Raw genomic sequence first — 23,026 nt, 5'->3', positions numbered from 1 at the left:
TTTTAGACTTAGAAACCAGTGAGGGAGTGTGCAGAGAGGATCGTATGTGGCCCGAAGTTTAGAGTCCGACTAGCTGAGGGCGAAAGGCCGACGCCCCTCTGCAATTCCTGGCCAGCACCCTTCGGAGCCTGATGGCCTCGGGCTGTGCTGGCTGCGGACTGGCGTACCTCGCTGGTATATGAGAGGAACGGAACTGACCATTTCCCGGGGGTTAAACATCGGTTTATTGACGGTGATGCCGCATCCAAACACCGGGAAACCATCCGGGAAAAAGTTTTTTTTCATAGGGGGTGAAAACAGGATTATAAAGCAAGGGGGGTGGGTACAGACAGAGCCAATCAGGAAAGGTGAGGGGATGAACTTCACAGAACTGACACTCCATGGAGACCAATAATCAAAAGGTAAAGGAGGTGTCCTGGGGCCCCAGCCAACCACCATCTCTAGAGAGGAGAAGGTTCTCGAAACCTGGGAGGAGGAAGGGAGTGATTGACTGGACAGGGAGGAAACAACTTTCACTTATAAGGGAAACCAAGGGGAGAAGCAATTACATATCGGCAACTATGAATAGCAGTTGCTATAGCAACTTAGCTGACAGTCTAGCAGTGGCGGGAAAAACCGGGGGAACGAAACCATTTTACACGTAATAGGGGAGAACAATACATAAATTGGGGGAATAACACAAGAAACTTAGCAACACACTACCACAGGAGTGGGAATCAAACTTCTACTGTTTTTATCCCTTTGAAAGTCAGAAGCAGAGATAAATCCTTCCCTTCATTACACTGCTTCCAAAAGCAAGAAAGAGGCCCCTCAATGCTGCTGGTCAAGTAGGAGAGAAAGCAGCAGCCTCAGGGACACCTGCACAGTCTGATCTTTGCAAATCATTCCACCTGCAGAGAGTCTTGTTCATGAGTATTAGAAATAAATTTGTTTGCTGACATGCTTTATTGACTTTGCTAATCCTGCATGGCTCTATACACCATTTCTTGCTGGAATTTCTGGTTATGATTAAGAAATGAGGAATTTGCAGGGCTGCATGATGTTGCTGCTCATCACATGAAAGTGAGGTGCATTTCCCCTTCCCCTTCAGTAACCACAGAACCACCTTTACTCTGTCCTAGGGCTATCAATATCCCAAAGCACCCAGGAGTGCTGGTTAGTGACTCAGCAGTGGCTCCAGGAGTGAGAAAGGGCCCCTGGTTATTTCAGGCTGGTGACCAGCACATTAGGAACCAGCAAGTGAAAACACAATGCCCATTACAGTCACTGACACCTAAATGCACTGCCCTCCAGTTTGCTGTGAGGGTTTGGGAGATTTAATGTTGCAGTCTCCTCTCAGAGCAGACCAGCTTTATGTGTGCTATTCCAGCCCTACTGTTGATCTTATTTAAACTGAGATATAATTCTTGCACAGACAGAACAGCACTAAGGTCAGGAATATCCCTTGGGGCAGGGCCTCAGTCTGTGCCACATCCTCCTGGTGCTTTCCTTGTCTGCTGGTGGCCAGTGACACTTATGGAATTATGCTGGCACATGTAGGAAGGGCAGCTTTTGTTCATTTTCCCTTTGCGCTGTTTCTAGCATCCCTATTTTCTCCAGAATGCTTAAATACCAAAGCAAGTGCAGATCCACAGCCTTGGCAAAAGGCTACAAAGGATGAGCTGGTTTCTTGGCTTATGGAACAGCTAATGCCTGAGAAGTGACTTAATTGGAATACAAAACTAGTTTTGTGAGGAAAAGAAGAAAATACCGGGTGTAAAGGACTGTTTTATCTTTTAGAAAAAGCTGGGAGAAACAGCCATGTAGAGGTAGCTGTATCCCAGTGAGCAGCAAGGGGAACAAGGAGAGAAGGAGGAATCACTGAGTAAAAATTGGCTTCCTTTTCCCCTTCCCTTCCTGCTGGGAAGGTGAGTGATCAGAAAGAACCCACAGAAATCATTTCTGGTGGTCTCTTTGGTCTCACAGATCTGGCAAGTCTGACGTACAAGGTATGAATGGTCCTGAGATCCAGGAAGGTTGGGTCCACTCTGCTTTGACCCCAAATCCTCTGGGACACTTGGGAGAACTCTGGGACACTCTGTGCCACAGCCCTGCAGTGGTGTGGGTACTCCCTGGATCTGCAGCGCCTCTCCTCAGCCCCCTGTGCCCCTCCGTGCAGAGCCCCCTGGGCAGGGCTGTCCCTGGCATCCACCTCTAGGTGCTGCTCTACTACCAGCTATGGATTCCCCGGCAGGAAAAACGGGACACGGATGGCAGCAGCTTCTTCGCGATGCAGGAGGAAACTGCAGCAGACGTGGATCACCAAAATGTGCCTTTTTAAAAGTGTGGTATTAATTCTTGCATGAACAGCACACCGGGCACAGCTACCCCTCCACATCTGCCTGAGTATCACCTTCTGCTTCATGTTTTGCTGAAGGAGAGCCTTGGTTTAGCTTTTCACACAAAGGAAAAAGAAGAGGTTAAAGTGAACTAGTGGCATTGTCAGATAGGAGTTAACCCTGCCAGGTCAAGGGCTAGGACACAAGTGATTTGTCACAGACAGCAGTAATGCACCGGGGGCTCACTCTGGAGAGTGAGGTTTAAGGCTTCAGGCACTAGCAAATTAGCATTTTGCCTAATTAGATATTGATCACTATCACAAAGCATGTCATGACCACGGTAAGCTTGCCACAGTGTGATGGAAAATTAGAACATGTACCAGAAAACACATTAATCCCTTCTCCTCCAGGAACTTTACTCAGACATTTAGCCAACATGCAAGTCCTACCCTGCTGTTTCCTAAATGAGTGACAAATATTCCCTTGTTTCCCAAGGGCAACCTCAGTTTTCCTTTCTACTTCCACACAATGATTTTCACCTTGCATTAAGGTGAGGTGTTGCTGCTCCTTTCCTGATGCCTCAAGGGACACAAATTTAAGGTGCTCCATACCCAGCTGATCCCATGCCAGCTGTGACAATCAGTGAAGAGGATTTTTGTCTCCCCACCATCCATATATTCTGCATTAAATCTTTTCCTGTGTGAATTCCATGCTGGGCAGGACTTAGCATGAGTTCTTTGTGGCCAGATGAGCCCTCAACACCATCACACAAATATGTGCTGGCATTGTAACAGTGGGTGACAGACCTCCCTGTCCCTGGGTAATGAGAACTACCAAAGTTCCCATTGCATCCCTGATAGCACACATACACTTACATAAGGGGTTTATTCCCATATATACTGCAGAGAAAGAAGCAAGAAGACTGTGCCTTTAATAAGTTTACCCTGGTTCAGCTGCTCTGCAGGATCTTTCTGAAAGTGCCCACAGGACACTGTGTTTCCTTTGAAACATTAATCTCAGCTTAGGGCAGGGATGGTGTGTGATCAGGCACAAACCCTGGAGAACAGCTCTTTAATTTTTCCATCTGAGAATCTCCTTTCAACAAGTGCTTTTAATGCCTATATGTGATCTCTGGTGGTGTTTGCATGCTGAAATGTGAGAGTTGTGCGATGCTGCTCACAGGATGGGAAGGTCTCAGGCATGCCATGAGAATTAGCTGGGTGGCAGAGAGCTGTGCTAGGGTGCAGTGATGGGAGCAACCAGAAGGTGCTCTTATAGAGCACAGTCCAACACAGGTGATCTTGAGACACAGCAGGCAAAACCTCAGGGGAGGAAAAGCCTTGTTAAGCTTGGGATGTTTAGCTCTTGCCACTGCAGCATACAGAAAATAGTGCCTGGCAGGAACTACAGCTCCATCCAGCTGCAGCAGTGTCCAGGCAATCCAGCAGGAACTGGCCAGATACACACAACAGCTCTGCATGGAGAGGAACCTCATAAAGAATGGCCCCTACCCACTGCTCTGCCGTGTCAAACCATGTCCTGAATGAGAAATGGGGCTTGAGAAACAGCAGGGAGCAAGAGGAACCTTACAGCCCTTTACAACCACAGGCTGTGCCACCTCCCTGACAAAGCTCTGGAGAGCTTCCCTGCACCTGCTGGAGAGCTGAGGTCTCTATTTCTCCTTTCCCTGTAAGGAATTATAGTGTTTGCTCCGAGTCACTCAGAGGGTTGTGATGGAAGCTGAGCACTGGGTGGGGGTCCCTGAGCTCTCTGCTGGTGCCGCTCTGGATGTGGGAGCTGGCACTTCTCTCCCAGCCCCTGCTGGCTCCCAGGACTGCCACGGCTGGCTGAGCCTTCAGTGCAGAGCAGCTCCCCCACAAAAATGCATTTTGCAGCGCATTCCCTGCAATCCAGAGCCCTGCTGTTACCCTGCCTTTGGCAGCCCCCTCATTGCTGTGCAGTTTCACACAGCCTGCAGGCAAAACTGTCAAAGCCAAGTGCAGCTTCCTGGTGCTAAGCAGGGAAAAGGCACCTGGGAATCCAGACCTGATGCCAAAGGTCTCAATGCCTGCAGAGACATCAATGCCCCCCACGATATTCTGCTGTCCCAAGATGGGCATTGCTGCCCTGACTGCCCCAGCTGCCACCTCTGCCCAGACGTGAAGCCATTCCTGATGAATAGATAGACAGGCTTTCCAAATATTATATTATACAGAATCAATCTTGACTTCTCACCTATCAACCAAATCCTCACACCTCTCCCTGTGTGAACAGACATACCCCAGCTTCTCTGCATTCAGAACTGGAATGTTATTTCTAATTTTTATGGTATTTGTTGGTACTGCTGCAGGTGTTTGGGGGCTGAATGAAGAGAAGGCAATTTATGCTTTTCAATACTGGAGTAGGATGTGTCTGTGGGTGTGTTCTGCATCTAAGCAGTGTTACTGATATCAGGGAGGTCTTTTTCTGGAAAAGAATGTGTACCAAACACTCTTGTCTTAAACACTACAGACATCATCTCTTGCCCTGTCTTGCAGTACCTCCTGTAATTAGCTTTTCCATTAGAACTCAGAGTCCATTTTCTGTGTCAGACAATGCCTCAGAAAATTTTGGCTAAAGATTGAGGATTGGTATCTGTGGGAATTGAGCCAGAATTTATAGCAGAAACACAGGTTCTATTTTTCACTGAATTATATCTTAGCAAATGTCAGCGGGTGTGATAATTACTTGCTGGATGAAATATACTTTTTTAATCATGTCATTTGTTCCAAAACATTGTTTCTGGTATTTTCTCCAGGGTCTGTTTATTAATGGCACCTCACAAGCTGAGAAACTGGAACTTTTCCCTTCCAGCCGTTGAGGGGAATGAAAGGCTGTGTTTGGGGTTACAAACTGAGACTCACTCCAAGCTTCCCTAAAATACAGATACAATAATCTGCTTTTATTGCAGCAGATGCTCTTACAAGACCTCCTGTGACTCTGTGTTACTTGTGGCCAATGATTGCCATGAGCTACACGGTGCAATCAGAGGAAGGGCTGTTGAACAAGCCCAGGCTGCTGAACAAACCCAGCCTGTCCTCCTCGACTGTTGGTGGCATCCCACCACCTCACACTGATGACCTGCTGGGCATCCAGCAAGGCAGAACCTGCTCATAGCCAAGTGCAGCTTCCCTGTGGCTGGAAAACATTTCCAGTCAGCAGAACAATCACTGCTAAAAATGGATTCAGGTCAGCTTTGTCACTGCTTGCTCTCAGGCAGGACATTCAGTGATTTGTCCTAGGCTGGGAGCACACTTTCCCTGCCCAGGGTGGACAGGCAGTTTCCTTTATCAGGAGTCCCCTCATGTCACACATGTCACAGCTGTCCTTCTGGCCCCTCTGTGTTCTGCATTCTTGTATCAACTTTACTTTTTATTGAGTTGATCCTTAAAATCCTCCTCAGCATAAAAATCTAACAGTTGCCACCATGACAGGGTGACATCTGTGTCCATCTCAGTCAGGGGCAGCTGAACCCTGCTTTAATTTCTTCCTACCCCACTCTCTCTTCCTTTCCCCTCTCTACCACTGAGTGTAAGCTCACACAACAGAGATTCAGTTCAGAAGAACTAAGGGAAAAAAAATCAAATACACATCAGTCATTTCTACTGCAGGTGAGGCATATATTCCTATGGCAAATCACTAATTTTCTGAGAGCAGAGACTACATTCAACATGGGGGGAAACCTTCCCTGTGGACATGTAGGAGGCTGGGGTATCCAGCACAGATATTTCAGGCTCTCAGAGGCTGTTGGGGTCTGGCATTACCTGTGCTGCTGGCCCAGTCTGTGAACACTGATGTAAAACAGATGCTGTGCCACCTCTCAGTCACAGATATTTCCTGTCAAATGCCTGAGATCCAAACATATGTAATATGGGGTTTGGTTATGCTCCAGCATGTTTTCTAACAAATTATTTCTTAGAAATAAAGCACTAAACAAAGGGGAATTATAATGAAACAAGGCAACAGTGATAATGCCATTGTATGTATCTGGAGTAATGATGGGGCTAGATCAGATAATGAAGGTGTAAAATGGATAAACATTGGCATCTCTAATACCCATAATAAATTCTAGGACATTGGAAAACTGCATGATATCAACAAATAAACAGTTCATAACACTAACAATAACAACCTCATAGAAAAAATGATGTTTAGAATGCTAGTCATTGAAGGAAAGTGTTCCAAAATGCAGAAACCACTACAGGACCACATAAAATGGATATTTGCATCATGAAAAATAATCAGAGCAATTCTCTTGCTATTCCTCAGCTTCTTGGCTTACTCTGGTATCTCACAAAGCACCTTTTGCTCTTTTGGTTTCATCCTCACACGTGCAATGGGAGTGACAACTGCTAAAGATAAGAGTGACATTAATTCCCATGGCTTTGGTATTAGCAAACTCTCTGCAGATCCTTCTGCCTGACAGGCAGGAAACTTTGTTGTAACAAAATGTGTTGTGCCACTTAAAGGTTTGTAATGATGGGGGAAAGGAAAGGATCTTCTGTGGGAGCATGACAGGGGAGGATGTGGAGCACAGGGAATGGGGATGGCATTTGTGCTGCTTTGCCCTCTTGGTTCTCTCTCACCCCACAGGTGATGGAAGCAGCAGAGGTGACAGGACAGCAAATGCAGCTTGGGCTGGCAGCCTTGCAGGGCTCTGAGAGCTGCAGCAGCACTCAGATCACACTTCCAGCCCCCTGGCTCAGTGAGGAAGAGGATGGATATGTCTTCCTTAACCATCCAGTCCTCACCTCAGAGTCTGCTGTTTGGCCAAAATTAAACTAACAAACCTGCTGAGGTCCAACAGCCCCCAATCTAGCAATACATTGTAATAAGCTGTGCCAGCTCTGCAGAGTCCCTCTGGATGTCACCGGGGATAAAGAGCAAAGGAGTGAAACCAGATATCAGTCAGCATTAGCAGACTAATAACAGTGTCTCACAGAAGGCAGGGCTGGGACTTATCCCTCTCCTTCAGAGCTCCCTCATCATTTTGCAGCAAGGGAAGCGAGGCACAGCAGGGCTGTTGGTAACAAAGATTCCTCTGGCCATAAGCTCATCCTCCAGGAACAGCTGGCCCTGCGAGAGGGCAGCCCAGCCTAACACCCTGAAACCAGAGCCAGCCCCAGGCAGGATTCATCACCCCACTCCTCCTAAAGAGCAGTCAGAGCACTCCCTGCTGCCACCTTGGGCTCAGCTCCGCAGCAGATGCGGTGCCTTTGCAAGTGATAGCCATGCCTGTCATATCCTGAAATTAATTTCTCAGACAAAAATCTGCTTTATTGGGAATGAAAATGAGCAGCAGAACCATCAACACAAGCACAAGTGTGTGGCCAGCAGGACAGCAACAACATTTGTGATTAAGCAGCCTTTCCCACTGCTCCCTTCCTCCACATATGATAATTTAGTTATGGTGCCATTTTTCCAAGACAACTAAGTGCACATATTTTTCTCTTTTTAGCAGAGTGGCTACACTTGAGAAAATTAGTTTTTATCATTTTAATAATCTAATTTTCATAAACCTTTTAACGCAAAGACAAAAACTACTTAATGCACAGCAAGATAATTAATATTGAAAATAGACTCTGCAGGGGAACTGTAGTACCTGCTGCCTTGCATTAGGCTCCCAGAATAATGAATTAGCCAGGAACTTTAAGTAAGTTTGTAGGAACAACATAAACAGAACCAACACAAACACCACTTCCACCTGATTTAGACAGATCACATCAAGAGGCTGCTTAATATGTTGATAGCCTGACTTTGAGAATAACTTCACCAGTGTCCCTGCTGGAAATGTAGTGACTCTTAAAAAACAAAATCATTCATATTCAGAATTCCCACTCTAGGGGTGGCAGTAAAAAATGTAATTACTTACGTAGCCTGAAGGAGAGAATTTGCCTTTTTCCTTACCCCACCATGATGGAGTGAGAGGAGGGTTTGCAGCTGGAACAGAGTGGGGCACACTGTCCTGGCTCTGCTCCCCACCCCCAGGACCCAACAATGCCCAGTTTGGACCAGGGACCCAGGATGGGGCTCTCTGCTGCCCTAAGGGAGTGGTAAAGGTGGATATTCCCTTTCCTAGCAAACAGTAAGTTTGTTTGGGTTTGGGTCTTTTTTTGTTTTGTTTTATTTTCATAGAGTGTGGGGAGAGGGATCAACTAATCGTTTGTGGAACACATCTGCCCCTAAGAAGTGTCACATTATTCATTAATGCTGAGAGCCAGGCACGGCCAGCAGACACAGAAAGGGCCCTTAAATGCCAAAAATAATGTGTGCACTTATAGAGCACTTAACACTTTCAAAATACTATACAAATATTAACTAATTACTTAAGTAAACAATTATTTAAGTAACTAATTACTGACAGCAAGAGTTTTTTTATGGGGATCAGGTGGATGCCAGGGATCCTTTGAAGGACCCTGATGAATTTTCTGGGACTGCAGTTTGCTCTAGGGGGGTTAATGGTTAATGGTTAATATTTGTTGGCCCATAGGAGGATGCTCACTTAGGAGGACCCAGTGGCAGTGGTCCCTGTCCTGACCCAGGCCATAATTCCCTAGGAACCATTTCCAGAAACAACCCCTCCAATGTCTCTGGCAGGCAGGATGCACAATCTTCATGATTAATAAGTGTGCAGGAAAAGTTTTTTATCTGCCACAGTTACAGTCACTTCATGAGGGACTGCTCAAAGATGTGAGGTTAAAACCCTGTGCTGGAATAGGAAATGGTGGGAGGGGAATCAAACAAGAATACAGATTCATTTAAAGCTCATCAGGGAATGACAAGGAGAGGAAAAAACATCAGTGTGAATGAATGCTGTCAAAGGGTTTAAAGGGAATATGAAAGATTCTTATTATACGAGTATCGAGGGAAGACAAGCACAAATCCTGGACAGATGATGTGTCCATTAATTAGTAAACTGAAAATAATGATGGCTAGAACCTATCTTTAATGAGACAGATAAAAGAAATGTGAACAATTCAGACAGGAGGAAAAGCCAATAAAACACCTTTTCTTGGTAGCATATGAGGAAATACTTCAAGGAAAATGAGCTGATACCTAAATCAGCTGAAACAGATCAGCCCATGTTATTGGGGAAGTGATGAAAATGCCATGCTGCATGTGATTATTCCTCCTAATTAGCCACCAGAAGACTAAGAATCAGACTAATGAAAAGGCTATATAGACACTTAAAATGAGAAATAAATTATCCCAAACACCATTTTCTGAATATCTACCTAATACCCTTTCTAAACTAATCATCATTACTCTGGAAGGTGCGAAGGTGCTGAGGGTGAGGAATACAAAGGCAGGTGGCACAACTGGGGCATTAAATGCACTTTTCAGGGGTCCAGGAGTAGCAATGGCCACTGCTGCCTGCAGCTCAGCAGGACAGGGAACAGGATAAAGAACAGGACAGGGAACAGAATAGGGAACAGGACAGGGAGGAGGACAGGGAAGAGAACAGGGAATAGGATAAGGAACAGGACAGGGAGCAGAAGATGGAACAGGACAGGGAACAGGACAGGGAGCAGGAGATGGAACAGGATAGGGAAGAGGACAGGGAGCAGGACAGGGAGCAGGACAGGGAACAGGATAGGGAACAGAACAGGGAACAGGACAGAGAGCAGGACAGGGAGCAGGATAGGAAGTGGACAGGGAGCAGGATGCTCTGCAGGTGCTGCTGAGGCAGAAATGCCAGTACACAGCTCTCTCTGGGGTCTCTTGGGTGGCCTCACCACAACAAAAGGGTTTTTGCTTCCAGCAGCTGGAGGGACCACAAGCCCTGGCTGCAGCCCTCCAGGAGGGCAGTTGCACCCCAGGTTGCTGTACAGGATCACAACATTTCGGGAAATCACAAGCCAGTATTTCCACCTGGGCTTGCATTGGTACAATAATGACAGAGCTGCCAGTCAGCTGTGCCCCCAGTGCAGAATGAGCATAACAGTGCCCCCCAAACACCCATTTTTAGAGGGGTTGACACATCCAGCTGCCTCAGACACAACTCTGGTCATGGTGGTTTGGCACCTGAGAGCGGGGCCCAGCAGCACAGAGCCTCCAGCAGTGCCACTCTAGCAAGGATAAATCTCAGCAGACAAACTTGATTGCTTTTCTGATAGAAACAGAAAATTAATGGATGAAGGGAATGCTGGAGCTGTAATATATTTGCATCTGAGCAGTGCATTTGATACTGTGCCTCATGAAATCTTTCTAGAAAAATTAATTTAAATCAGCTTGAAGATCAACACTGTCTTAATTGAAAACAGGCTGGAAAGCCATAAAGAGAGGCTGACAGGGAGAGGCAAAGCATGGAGCTGAAGATGAGGAGGCTGTAGAAGAACCACAAAGCTTACTCTTAATTTATATTTAATATCTTCACTGTTCATCTAGAAATGGTGAAGGAAACAAGATTTTAATAAGATATGCAGATGAGATGAAACTAGGAGGAATTAAATCCTCCACAAAAGATGCAAACAGATCCAGAGAGAGAAGCAGCTGGGTCAGGACAGTATAAAATGCATTCAGGATTAGTTACAGAACAGGAGACTGTGACCAGTTTTCCCATTTACTGGAACAAACAGATCATTAGTTTTCATTGGTAGGAGGAAAGGAGGTTTGGGTTCATAATTTTGCATGTCTGCTTCTGTGGATGTGAGTCTTGTGAGCCTGAAAGCTTATGAAAACCCATTTCCACCCCAGCATGTTGTACAATTTGTATATTTTCTAAGTTAGTAACATAAGGCAGGATTTGAGTTCCTCATGGGTGACATTTTCAGACTGCAGTCTTCAGGACAGATACGCATACTCAATAATAGTTGCCAAAAAAGAAAAAAAAAATAGAATTTTCTTGCTAAACACCTGAAACAGAACAGTAGGTGAATTCCATCCACTCTCCTCAAACTTGTGGGCACAAGTTAGATCCAGGCTAGAAACGAGCTATGGCAGCAGAGGGGCAGTGCAGTTTGGGGCAGGACAGGTTCAGATCAACTTTGTGCTCTTCTGCTCTTTCTACACCTGGAACATTGTGTTCAGTTCTGGGAAGCTCATTAGCAAGGAGATATTGAAAAATTGTGGTGAGTTCAGAGAAGAGTAACAAAAATTATCTAGGGGATGGAGAGATTCATTTATAAAGGAAGATTAAAGGAACTAAATCAGTACTGGAAGAACTGAATCTGTAATACACTCAAAGAAAAATGGCTACAGAGAGATGATACAATCCAGTGCTGAAAGGTACAAATGCCAAAGACAGGGAAAATTAAGTGGTGGGGGGTAAAAGGAAGCTTGATAATTAGAAATGAGAAAGGGAAACAGATTAAATATCCAGAAAGAATTCCTGACAAGGGAACTCTCATGTGCTGCAACACTGGAAGTAAAAGTGAATAAAAAGGCAGAAGATGCAATGGAGGGTGATCACCCATTCCCCAGAGAGCCAGGAGATCACTGTGCTGCCCTCCCTGGGATGGGCACAAATTCCCTCTGGGGCGACATGAGAGCAATGAGTGTGTGAATATGTATGAGACTATTGTTCACTGTCAGCTGAGGTGACAGTACCATTTCCTTCATATATTTCTAATTTCCTCCAGTGAGCACTCATTCAGAATGGAAAATTTGGATTCTGGTCTCTGGGCAATTTTCCCCTTGATTATCTGAGAGATTTAATGCTTGGTGGTTCCATGGGACCAGACACACCCAGAGGTTTTCTTCTCTGTGTAAAATTTCCAGTTTAATCTCCCATACCTACAGTCACTTGTCATCACTCTACAGCACCTTTATGCTCTGTGCCAACAGCAGATATCCTTTATGCCCTGTCCATGCCAATACAGACCTTTCTTCAGGATTTCAGCCAGGCCTGTGTGGCTGATGGAGCACAGCAGCTTGCCTTTCTCATCTATTTCTTTTTCCTCCATATGTGGTGTTGCTTCCACCTCTCAAATATTGATTGAGTCAAGGCAAAGCCTTGTACTAATCAGTGCAGCACAGTTTGCATTGTTGTACACGTGAGCCCTGTGTAGCTGGCTGTGTAAAGCAGCACGTGAGCTATCTGTTTCCAGAGTGAGACAAGGGCTGCATGTTTTAGCTGAGATCAGCTCTAATGTGCTCTGTATCACCTACACTCTCTTCAGGAGTAATTTTATGCACATTAGAAAATGTAGTTTGGTCCTCCCCCACTCCTAATGATAGTTAATTAAACCAACTCATGTGAAGTAAAGCACCTTCCATGAATGACTGAGCAAAGAGAAGCCTTGGATGGCTGCATCAACCTTGGATATAAGCTGATAGAGCCGAAGAAAAAAGTGGAAATCAATTAAATTAAGGCATCTTTGGGAGTATTGTTTGCCCCCACCAAAAAAGTAGCAGTCTAAAAGGAGACACATTTAAAACAGAGAGCTGAATTCTTCTGTCTCTTGCACCAGGTGAAACTCCTAAAATGAGCAAAGCTTGTGGGGAGCTTATCTGGAGAGGAAGCACAGACCTGCTCTGGGAACAGGGGCAGCCAGTGGGGTGAGCTGTGCCTGCCTGGCTCCCAGCAGCTGTCAAGTGTGAATTCCTGATCTTTGCAAAGAGCCAGAGATGGAGTCAAATGACTTTGTATTGCTGTCATTTGTATTCTGCCTCCGGATGCTTTCATTCCTCTTGCTTTGAGTAATATTTTTTCAACCTTGTCTTCCCATTAAAATTTCCTCTTCATTAGAGAGCATTTCAATATAATTTCCTCCTGAACTGAGCTCAGGGTACAGCCCAACTAATAAGAATTGCATGATCTGCATTATTATGCACACATAATCCATTATAATTGAATCTTATTCCTCTTTAATTGCACGTGTTTACAAACACTGCAACAGATTATGTATTTTAGTTGATTGTGCCATTAATGATTGAAAATTCAATGCTATTTTGTGTTAAACCCATTTTTGGCTTGCATAACTAGTGAAACAATATAAAAGTTCTGGAGAGTCACAAGATACATTTCAAACTTTCTCTGTTTTATTTTTGAGTGTTGAGAAGAGTTCTCCCCAAACTGAAGCCATGCATCTTTAAAATTGCAACGCTTTGTATCATCCAAATGATGCTCATTCTTCCAGAGTTTGGCAGGATTTTAGTTAAACACTTGCTCTGAGTTGAATTTGGAAGGTAAAAGTACTTCAGTGACACAGACTTTGTTGTTTGCTGTGATTTACAGCAGCCCCACCACCCACAGGCTGAGTGCTTCTGTATTTCCAGAGGAGAGCTTTGCACCCAGAGTCACCCATTTCTGAGCAGGCTGAAATTTCTGAGCATTCCTGAGCAGGCCCCCACTGCCTGACTGGGGCTTTTGCTTTTGGGCAGTGAGATAAGGTCAGCAGATGCAGAATTATTTAGGAAATGGACCTCCTGAGACTTCAGATACTGAAGAGAATTGGAAAGTTTGGCAGCACACTGTGCTGTTTTGGTGCAAGGTCAGTTAGATAAGGTCAGTCAGGATGTTAAATCTAGCCACTGCCTAGTTTGTCATCACATTTTGTAACAGCAACAAGGAAGCCTGATAGACCAGAATCCCCAGAAGAAAAAATATGAAAACCAAGTCAATATTTTAACCAAGATTTATAGAAAATGTACTTCTTTTATATGCCTGTTCTCAGATACATTTACCCCATGTAGCTTTAACTGAGCTAGAAGTGCTTTATCTGGGCTCTGTTCAGCTTTTCTCCACATGTTTATCCTGCTGCTCTTTAAGCCTCAGTGCAGGGCATTTCCTCACCCTAAAACCTGTCCTTCAGACATGAGTAACACCTTGCTGAAGATACTGACAGGAACACCAATTTTAAGCATCTTGCAGAGAGTCCTCAAAACAAACAGTAAATTTTTGTCACCAGTGCATCGCAAATCCAGTGGCTTTCCCTTGAGCCTCCCCCATCCAGAAAGTCAGTAATTGGGAACTGGCTTCATGGCCCCAAACATGCATATTGACTTGGTTAAATTACATTATAATGTAATAAAATATTGCTATGCTAGTGCGGGAGAAAGGGTTTGTCTGAGTGGAAGACAGGCTTTGGCAGAAATCAAAATGCAGGTGATGTGCTCAGCCACCTCAGGATGTGATTGTTTATGTCTTTGACAATAAATAATACATCACAGGCACTGAAAAATGGAGCTTCACAAAAGTCTTGTGAAGTAAATCAGCAGCTGTTATCCAGGACAGAGAGGGAGATGGGGCACAAAAAGGTTAAGGAACTTGGCCAAGAGGAAACAGCAACCTGTGGCCAAGTGCAGCTGCTGGGGTGCCCTGCTCTGTGCTGGGAATCACAAACCCTTTCCCTCCCAATTCCCCTTCAGCTACCAACTGCAAAGAAATGGCCACTAATAATGCATTTGGATACTAAGTTGTCAGGAGGATGTGAAACCAGGAGATAAATTAATGGTTTTTATGCTCTTTGATGGATTTACAGAGACTCTCAGAGGCTTTACTTTGGTCAGGCTGGGTTCTGCCATGCCTTATTGTTTCATCTACTGGACTTTTGATAAATATAAAGCTCTCCAGTGGGACTGGGGATCTGAAGGGTTTTGGGGTGGAATTAAGAAATATGGTATGATTCTGTGTTTATACCAGGAAGGCTTTTGTTTTGTGCTTTTAGAGATTTGGGCAGGAACCTTGCCCTTGCCATTAATTGTTGTCCATTATGACTCAGAATAAACTTACTGCATTGTTTAAACTATTTTCCAGGCATCACAAAATGTTTAGACATTTTGTCTAAGTTGAAGTGTGAGATTCTGTCCACCTCTACACAGCTGTGTAAGATTCTAGATCGGGGCGGGGGGGGTATGCTGATAATCTACAAGAGGTGATCTTGTAGATGTTTATGTTTACTAATATTTATGGCAGTTTGTTGTGATTTAAAAATACTTTGGGCTGAATCTGGTTAATCCACATAGCCTGGATGCAGTAAAGGCAGGATTTCTCTGCTCTAACTGCCTTGTCCTTTCTTCCTTCCTCCCCTCCATGGATGACATCCTGCTGCCTGCATCTGTACTCCACAGCTCAGTGCAAAGTGGCCACAACCACAGTGGGCATTTCTGCTGCGGGCTGCACTCAAGCCAAGAAATTTTTGTGCTTTTGGGGTGGAGGATGCCAGCAGGCCCCTCTGTAGTCAGGACCCAGTGCTGAGGAAATGCTTTAAGTGAAAAGCACCACAATTTTTGCAGTCCTTTCAAAGGAGCCCCGGTGGGAGCTGACATTTGAAGGATTCCCTGCGTGTGGCGAGATCTGGTGTCAGCCAGGGAAGCCAGGATCCATGCACAGCCTCACAGGTGCTTTGTGAGGAGCTAAAGCTTTTGTTTGTGGGGAGCAGAGCTCTGGAAGGAGCAGCTCTGTAGAAGAGCTGGCACAAGGTCAGAGCCTTTAGAAAGGGCACAGAGAAAACAAACCATGCATGCACTGCCTGTGTGCATTTGCATGCACGTGCATATGCAAGTAGGTCCGTGGGTGTAATTAACTCCTGGTTCCTGGGTGCATTTGGAGAACAAAAGTGTCAAGTTGCAGAATACACCCTCTTCCTTGTGTAAGCACAACTACATTAACCTCAGAAGAGGAAAGAGGAGGGATTTAAAGCACTGCAAAAGGCTGTATTGAGACTGAATCCCTTGCAAAATCCTCGTGCTAAATCAAACCTGCTTCAGTTAAATAAGCTCATCCACTCCTCCATCATACAAACTGTTAGTTCTTCACTCTCAATACTGAAAAAAAAAAAGCTCAGAGGTATTATCACTGGTTTTAACCTAGCAAAGGTATTTGCTGCTGTCCTGAGATGTGTCTGCCAAGCTTCAGGATTGATGCAATTTTTATGCCTGAAGCTTGGTACACACAAACCTCTGGGGTGGGGGGTGGAAATAAACGAGTTATCTGATGGGTTGGCACAGTCTTAACTAGTGTTGAGCAGCTGGAGAATCTGGAAAGCACATCAGACTTGGAGTCTGTGGGGAAAAGAGGAAATTCTGCAATTTTCAGAGTCGTTCCATAAAAGGAACAAATTAAGGGGAGAGGTGAGCAGGCAGAGCACTTCAAAGATGGGAAGTCTGCAGACAAGAAAGCGTGTTGATAAGACCATTAAAAGCCAGCTAGCAGAGTGATTAATGGAACAGAATTGCCTTTTGGTTCTTGGGATGAACACACAATTGCATCCCAACGGGATCACCAGAGATCTGAGCACAGAAGTCAAGCCATCACTGAAAATCTGCATTTATTCTCACTGCCCTCCCAAATAGCCCTCCTTCCAGCAAACACTGATAAGCTGAACTTCCCAGATCCACTGGGATTTTAGTGGGCAAGGTTCTTGGAAGAGGAAAAAAACCAGAGAAGTGGGGGAATAGAATTGGTGGCATGCAGAGCTTGAAAAAGATATCTCAGGAGTTCATTGAGCAGAAATCTGGATGTGAGGACAGCTCAGGTCCCAGCCCCAGGAATTCCCTGAAGTCCTTGGGAATGCTTGCAATGCAAACCCCATGGCCAGGCTGGGAGGTCACATCTCAGCACAAATGTTTTCTGTCCCTGCTGGAGCTGTGGAGCAGCTTTAAGCTCATAGCCAGGAGCAAATGGAGGGGCTTTCAAGCACCAGAAATACCCAACGATTAACTCAGCAGTGACTGAAATAAAAGGAGCGTCATGCATGGAGGGATATTTGGCACGTTTCCAGCTCTTAGCAAATACAAAACCCCATCAGCCTAAAGAAGCATTAGGAGTTTATGATGTGGAAATAACTGGCTGGTGTGTGACGCATTTCCAGCTTATGGTGAGCCATCTATTAGAAGAAAATGTTTTAGACATTCTGGGGCTGGACTCAACCTCCCTGCTACAGGCCAAATGCCATGGACATGAGGCAAGTGTTTCAGAAACAGAATATCCTGCCATGTGCAGAGAGGGAAGAGATCAGGGAACATTAGGCATAATTGCTTCTCAGCTGTTTAGTGCTCAGATGAGGTGATGGGGAAAAGTCTTCTGTAATAGCTGAGTTGGGGCAGCTCTGTCTGCTGTGGTGATACCTTTGCTGGCTTCCTCTCACTCTGAGGCACCCACTGGATGCACAGAAACCTTTTACAGTTTGACCATTTGACTTGAAGAAAGCTCTCAGAGTAAAAGGGGATCTGCAGAAATGGCAGGAGTGACTGAACTGTTCTCAGTGCATTTATTTTAGCAGTAAGAAAAAATAAAAAAGTGTGGCTTAGTCATGTGCAGCAATCAAGGTCAGCATAACCTTGGGTTTGGGTAGCAGCACTCCATCCTCTCCAGTGGAGTCAGGGAATGCAGAGCATTCCATGGACAACACCTGGTTTTACAAATACCTTCAGAATCAGAAAAATTACTTGCTTTACAAAGGAGCAAACCCAAATACAAGAAAACGCCCCAGAATCCAACAGCACATCCAGCAGTGACAGACCATGGTTGGTTGCCAGTCTGTCTGTGCAGCTGCATTCTCCTTGGGAGTTAGCTGGGAGAAAGTATCAGTATGTCACTGACAAAAGAGGCAATGAATCCTTCATCAGAGTAACTCCAAATGGTGTTCACAAGCCCCACAGCAATTTCCTTAATGGGCACTTTCTGAAGTTCCTCTAGAGAAATTCCTCACTGGAAGAAAATCTCAGCAAGGCAAGTCTCCTCCTTCCATAATCCTAGGGGTTCAGGAGCTACCCAAAATGTCTGCATCCCAGTGAACCTCTGACTCTGAAATGCCGGCTTTCATATAGAGAATACAGAAAATGGGAGCCAAAATTCAACTCAGTCAAGCTGAAAAATGGGCCTGTATCTATTTTTTTCCTTCTTTTAAACACTAATTTTCTGTCCTCTGGGTCTTTTTAATTCTTCTCTCTGCTATTTTTGTCAAAGACAAGATTTGTGCTTTTTTATTTGACACATTCTTTTCAGTTCCTCTGGGAAAAAAAAAAAAAAGGAAAAAATGTTAAAAAAAGGAGAAAAGAAAAGAGAAGCTGTGGATATATCAGCGCCAGCCTACAAAGGACTACAGAGAAGATTTGTCTGCTGGAGACACTCTGTTAGGTGTCACACAGCACCAAAGGAAGGGAGGTTTGGTCCAAACTCTTTACCTTTGGGCAGGCTTATTTTACCATTTTCACCCTGTGACATTAAGAACCTTCCCAGAAGTAAATGTTCACTCTTCTCTCCTGAAGCACCAGGATTTCCCAAATGCATCCAGGATCTGGACACTCACACTTGTTTCTATTTCAGACAATTTCACCTGGTCACAGTGCACTTAGTCTTCATGGCCTTTATAAAAGAAAATGCCCAGACATTTGTAGGAACAGAATCCCTTTTGTTTCCTGACTTGAATAACATAGAAATGTATGGACTTTGCAAGTACCTTCATGCTCAGAAGGCAGGATCTGTTGCAGGAGGAGTTTTAATATAAAATCACAGAATATCTTAGTTAGAGGGGACCCACAAGGATCATTGAGTGCAGCTCCTGGCCCTGCACAGGACACCCCAAAAACCACACCCTGTGCTTGAGAGCCTTGTCCAAATGCTCTTGGAGGTCTGGAAGCCTCGGGGCTGTGAGCACTTTGGAGCCTGTTCAGTGCCTGACCACCCTCTGGGTGAAGAATGTTTTCCTGATGCTCAGCCTGAGCCTGTCCTGACACAGCTCCAGCCATTCCCTTGGGTCCTACAGAGAAGGGATCAGTGCCTGCCCCTCCTCTTCCCTCAGGAAGGGGAAACTGAGGAGATGTTTGCTCAGACAAGAACAACTCCTTGACTGGCAGCATTGCTGCTTTGCTGCTTCCATCACTCCTCTGAAAATGTGCCAAGAGGCAATTCAGTGGGCAGCATGATGTCTTAGCCATGCTTTACATGAGCTAAAGAGACATCTACTTTGTGCCAGCAGAAGGAGGACATTTCCCCATGAGAATGGTGTCATTCTGCTGAGAAGCATCACCGTGGCATGGAGCTATGGCATTTTCCAGCAGAAATGAGCAAGCCCAGCTAAAATACCAGGGCAGCCTCATGACCTAGCCCTCACATCCCTCCCTGTGCCTGGTTTGATTAGCAGGAGGCCAGGGCTGGGCTAGCACAGCCCTGACCTGGCCCTCACATGGATGTGATCAGCAGGAGGCCAGGCCCGGGCTAGCACAGCCCTGCAGGGCTAAAGGAGCTGCTGGCTCTGCAGGAGCTGTGCCTGAGCCCTGTGAGCACTGGGCTGTGAGCAGCACTGCAGCAGAGCAGCCCTGCCCTGCCCTGCCCTGCCCTGCCTGCAGCAATCCCCTCTGCACCTGGGCATGCCAGGGATGTGCTGGGCTCAGTGCTGCTCCCCCAGCAAAGCAGCAAGAGTGGGGTCACCTCCTGAGGGACTGGGGAGGGAGCAGGGAGAGGAGCTGCCCATGCTGAGCTGATGCCTGCTCCTCCTCCTCCTGCTGCTGCTGCTGTTTCCTGGGAGCTGAGGATCAGAGCAGTTCTATTTTCAGGATTCAGATAAAAGTTTCAGTCACAGGTCATGACTCCCTCAGTTACAAGGGATTCTGACCATTTTTCCTGCGGGGTGGGAACAAGAGAGCAGCTGCTCTGCTGTGCCTGCCAAGCTCTGTCCTGCCTGGCTGGAGTGCCCAGCTCAGGGAAAGCTGCTTCCTTCATCCAGAGGCCATAAAGATGCTGACACCCACAAACGTGCACACCAGGGATATTCCTGCATGGTGTCCCAGAGCTGGCCTTCAGAACATATTGTCTGTGCTCCTGGTTGGTGCAGAGTCTCCTCCCTGTGCCCTCCTCAGACACTGCCCTGCAAGGCACAGGATTTCACAGAATCACTGCAAAAGTGGAGTTCTCCTGACAGGAGCAGAGAAACAGAGGGCTGGGAGGAGGTTCTGCCTCACTGAGCCCAATTGCCTGCAGTCACCATCATTCCACAGGATCCCCTTCATCCAGCAGGGAGGCTGTTATCATAAAACTGGTTTTACCCAGTTTACAGTTCACTTTCTTTACCTCCACCTCTTTGTCAAGAGGACTAATTTAATACCTCATTTTTCTGATGGTTGGAAATCTTCCCAAAATTTCCAGCTTTCTACCTATTTATTCTTGTGTCAATGCTGTTCTCAAGCAAAAATATCTCTTCCCACCCTCCAGTGTTAGCCCTCCTCCTGGCTGCATCTGTAGACATCTCTCAAAGCCACAGAAAAGAAAGGCTGAATTTGCTGCACTTCTCTGCAGCTGTTTCTAGTTCTAATAGACCTTTTCTGAGTTCCTGTGCCAGGACTGACTGCCTGGTGCTCCAGGTAAGATCTCATCAAGCCCTGGAGCAGGGGTGTTCACATGGGTGTCTGATGCATCATCATAGACTCACAAAGTCTCTTGTGGCATGCCAGAACATCTCACTTCACTTTTTTCTCTATAATTCCAAAGGGATAAGCCCCATTTCACAGAAATAGTGCATGTCAGGATTCTCTCAGTGCCCAGCCTTGCCCTTCAGATGATCACATCCTTCTTCACACTTCCATCTCTCCTGCTACAGCCTTCAAGTCCATCCCATTTTTTTTAATAGTTTTCCACTATTGTGCTTATTCACCCTAATTTCATCTCAGCCACAAATTTTAAAGCATCTCCTTTTGTGTCAGGAAAATTAGAATTATTAATGCAATCAATCTCCCCCACCAACCCTAAAGGGACTCTAGGGTCACCACTACATCCCAAACTTTCCCAAAATTTACTCTCTATCGTTCTCCAGACCTTTCCTGCACAATTCCACTAATCCCTGTTTTCTGCAGTTTGGCTAATCTTGTCACCATGTCAAATACACTGTAGAAGTCCAGAGAGATTAGATCTACTGCACTGCTTTGTTAGGAAAATCAATTATCCTATCAAATAAAATCATCAAATGCATCTGACACAACACTGCTTTGGTAAAGCTTTGCTGCATTTTTTCCTACAAAAAGAAATCCTTTTACCTCCTGAAGCTTTGTGTAACTTTGAGGTCAGACAAACCAGCCTTTAGTTACAGAGATCATATTTTTCCTTTAAAAAATATACTAAGTGAGGACTCCACAAAGGGGTGACAGGAACAGTGACAAAAGGGTGACAGGAACAGTGCCCCATCTGGAGCCAGATTCCACACAAATTTGCTCTAGCAAAGCCACAGCAGAACAGCACCTAACCTCTATTACTGGCCTTTCTACCTTCTTTTAAAAATGTTTGGACTTTTTTACATTCTTTAATTCAGAAGAGGTTTGAAATCATGCTTTTAGAGTGCCAAAGTACAGACTCATGGGTTTAGGAGTCAAGCAGACCAAGTTCCAGAAAAATAATGTAAGATCTGGATTTTCACAAGACCCATGGAAACAAAATACTGAATCTTTTCCTATGGCAGTGAGAAAAATCATCCCTAAAAGAGCCCAGAGAATTTGAAAGTGCACAGAAGGAGGTGATTAGAAATAAAAATAAAATTGTGAATATTCCATGTGTTTTGTTTGGGTTTGATCCAAAGTCTTCTGGATGGTGCAGGTAATGGGCTATTAGATGTTCACAGCCTTCTGGCTGGAGATCTAATTTTTAAGCATTTTTATATCCTTTGGTTACTCATGAAAAAGGACCTGGGTTTGGGGACCTGGTGGGCTCCTATATGCTAAATTTATGTCATCAAGTTATCCATATTTTCCCTCCCTGTTTCCCCTCCTCCCTTCATCCTACCCACTGAGGATCTCCATATTCTTGCCTCAGCCAGGGCAGCTTCTTCCCTTTTCTCCCTGAAACCTGATTTTTGTGATATTCCTCCCCCTCAGGATGACCAGATGTGATTGCAGTGCCAGCCTTTCATAGCTGTGCTCTGTGAGAAGCCCTAAAGGGATCACCAACCCTCAGATGTGCAGTTTGTGTGAAGATGGGTGTTGCAGACATCTTTTATGGAAAATCCTTTCCTTAGGATTTTTTCTCCTGAGAAGCTGAGAGGCCTCAGGAACAAAATGTAAACATTATTATCTGCTGCTGTGGAATGCAACAGGTGCATCTGTTTGGCCCATTGGTTGTTTCTAATTAATGGTCAATCACAGCCCAGCTGGCTTGGACAGAGAGTCCAAGACACAAACTTCTGTTATCATTTCTTATTATTCTATTCTTAGCCAGCCTTCTGAGGAAATCCTTTCTTCTATTCTTTTAGTATAGTTTTAATGTAATATATATCATAAAATAATAAATCAGCCTTCTGAAACATGGAGTCAGATCCTCATCTCTTCCCTCAACCAAAAACCCCTGTGAACACCGTCACAGATGGGGGCAGAGGAAGGTTGAAGACACGAGCTGGAGGGGTTTCAGAGCCAGAAATGCCATGGGTTCTGCAGGCCATATCACATCTTTGTGATCCTTTTTCATGTCCTCATGCCTGAGAAAGAGTCTATAATCCATTGTTGCTCCTCCACTGCTCCTTTTGTCAGCACAGCCCTCGGCCAGGGCTCTGCATTCCCTCCTCCCGTCTCAGCATCCCCTGGGAGCTCTCCAAGCCATGGGCAGCTCTGCAGTAAGGTATTTATACTGTTTGTACTACACACACCCCATAAAGATGGTGACTCAATGAAAATTAAGAAAGATGAGGGCATTTCACTTGAGCTGTTCCAGGACCGTCTTAAACATCCTTGCATGGGTAATTTACCTCGTAGTGCTATTAGAAAAAAGTAAAATGGCCAGTGACTGGAATCAGAAAAGAAAGTAA

At 45.3% G+C, this 23,026-nt stretch overlaps 1 protein-coding gene across 1 annotated transcript in view; it reads left to right on the top strand.

Moving 5' to 3' along the window:
• Positions 1-23,026, top strand: part of KCNMB2 (potassium calcium-activated channel subfamily M regulatory beta subunit 2) — a 137,760-nt gene that overhangs the window by 12,999 nt on the left and 101,735 nt on the right. The window lies entirely within an intron of this gene.

This window comes from Zonotrichia albicollis, chromosome 9 (genome assembly GCF_047830755.1).
Source record: "Zonotrichia albicollis isolate bZonAlb1 chromosome 9, bZonAlb1.hap1, whole genome shotgun sequence".
Lineage (NCBI taxonomy): Eukaryota > Metazoa > Chordata > Aves > Passeriformes > Passerellidae > Zonotrichia > Zonotrichia albicollis.
Note: the sequence above shows the minus strand (reverse complement) of the source record. Positions and strands in the feature narration are given on the sequence as shown.